We start from the raw sequence: 1,784 nt of genomic DNA on the forward strand, positions 1-1,784 counted from the left end.
TGTATGAGTTTTTGCTCCAAAGTAAGGGTTTTAAGGGTAAAATGTGGCTTGTTTTGTTTAATCTGATTTGGGGGTTTTATATCAAATTTAGGATGCTCTTAAGGACTGGTCTAAGCATAATGGTTGAGGCCATGATCCCCAATAATGTTAAACTAATGGTTATGGCTAAATTTGCTTTGTTTAGGTAAAATGTTAAACTAATGGATTGAATGTGTACTGAGATTCTGAGTGTAATTTGCTTCCTGTAATATTCTCGGGAGCTTCTGTATCTATTTATTGATGTACAGATTATATTATATTTGAGAATCAAATAACATGATGTCGTCAGCCTCCTTCAACTGACATTTGACTTGGTCTATGACTGTCCTCTTGTGATACTTCGAATTGAATATTGCGGATTTATACGTTTGTGTGCACACAACAAAGCGCTGTCGTATAGACAATCTCTTTTTTTTTTTTGGGTAAAAGACTAAGGTGTTGTTTGGATTTTGAGATATGAGTTAACAAAACTCAGTTTTGTTAACTCATATCTCGAAATTCGTGGGCCCCACATGCATGAAGTTTGTTTGGCTTTTTTTCCGGATGTGAACTCAGTTAACAAATCTCAAAATTTTGAGATATGAGTTATCAAAGTAGGAAACTCCGGAGGGCTTGTTTTCATTTTTTTGAGTTATGAGATTTGTTAACTCATGGCAATTTTCGTAATTATTCAGCATAATTGGGCCCCACAGTCAGAGGGTTGTCCCATCAGTCTCAACTTTACTCCTTCCAACGGTCATAAATCACTTCTCTACACAACCATCTTTTTCCTTTTTTCATTCTTCACTTTCTTCTAAAGAAGCTCCCAAATCCACTGCAAAAGCTCCTCCCAGTCCGGTCTTGCACAGCCATCTGAAGGAGAAATTTGGAGCTGAAGGAAATCTCCATCTGACGTGCTCCTCTGTAGTGGTGTGTTTTGGATACTCTTTTATTTTATTTTGCAAGAGCATCAATAGTAAAGTAAACATAAACAAACTAGAATCTACAGTTAGATGAACTCATCAATCTACAATACTACTTGATACAGAACAAGTAATGAACTTCATGTCAATAATCAACTTAATTCCTTTGCCATTTTCTCACCCATTTATTTCCTCAACAACAACACCCATATGATTTGTAAATTCCAATCTCTACCCAGTACTCCCTTCCCACATGAAATCCCAACCGAAACCTTAAAATTTGAAACAATACCACATTAAAAAAAAAAAAAGTTCATTTTTTCCCTAAAATTTCAAAAAAGATGTGGGAAAAATTCATACACTAGTCTTGGTAATTTTCCTTTGGAGCCGTCGGATTCCTCTTGATGTGAATGCTACCGCCGTTGGATTCATACACTAGTCTCAGAATACTCTCTGTTTCTCTTTGTTACAAGCTTTCAGCCTCATTATCAAAGCTCCAGTGCCGTCGTTCATCGAAAACCCCAGAAAATCAGCAGAAAAAAAAAAAAAAAAAAAGCAATAATGCGCAAGCAACAGAGACAAAGAAAGGGGCATGAACAACACAGAAAAAACAGAGCACAACAACAGAAGAAAAAAAAAAAAAAAAAAAAAAAAAAAACGAAGGTGAGAGGCAAAGAAAAAAACAGAGCACAACCATCGGCGCCGCAGGTCCAGACCGTGATTTTCGTCGCTGGGTTCGTGGAGGGGTTTGGGAGAATAACAGGGGAAAAACGAAGAGAAAATCATTGAAAAACGAAGGGAGAAAAACGGGGAAAAACAAAGAGACAATCACAGGAAAACAAA

General features: G+C 36.7%; 1 long non-coding RNA gene across 1 annotated transcript; it reads right to left on the reverse strand.

Annotated features, from left to right (window-relative positions):
- Positions 1 to 1,102: 1,102 nt before the first annotated feature.
- Positions 1,103 to 1,533, reverse strand: LOC136068049 (uncharacterized). The gene is made up of 2 exons (XR_010629447.1): positions 1,302 to 1,533; positions 1,103 to 1,213 (listed from the first exon to the last, which is right to left on the reverse strand). It is a non-coding gene; the product is annotated as an uncharacterized LOC136068049 (long non-coding RNA).
- Between the last annotated feature and the right edge of the window lie 251 nt (positions 1,534 to 1,784).

This window comes from Quercus suber, unplaced genomic scaffold (assembly GCF_002906115.3).
Source record: "Quercus suber isolate HL8 unplaced genomic scaffold, Cork oak 2.0 scaffold_97, whole genome shotgun sequence".
Classification (NCBI taxonomy): Eukaryota; Viridiplantae; Streptophyta; class Magnoliopsida; order Fagales; family Fagaceae; genus Quercus; species Quercus suber.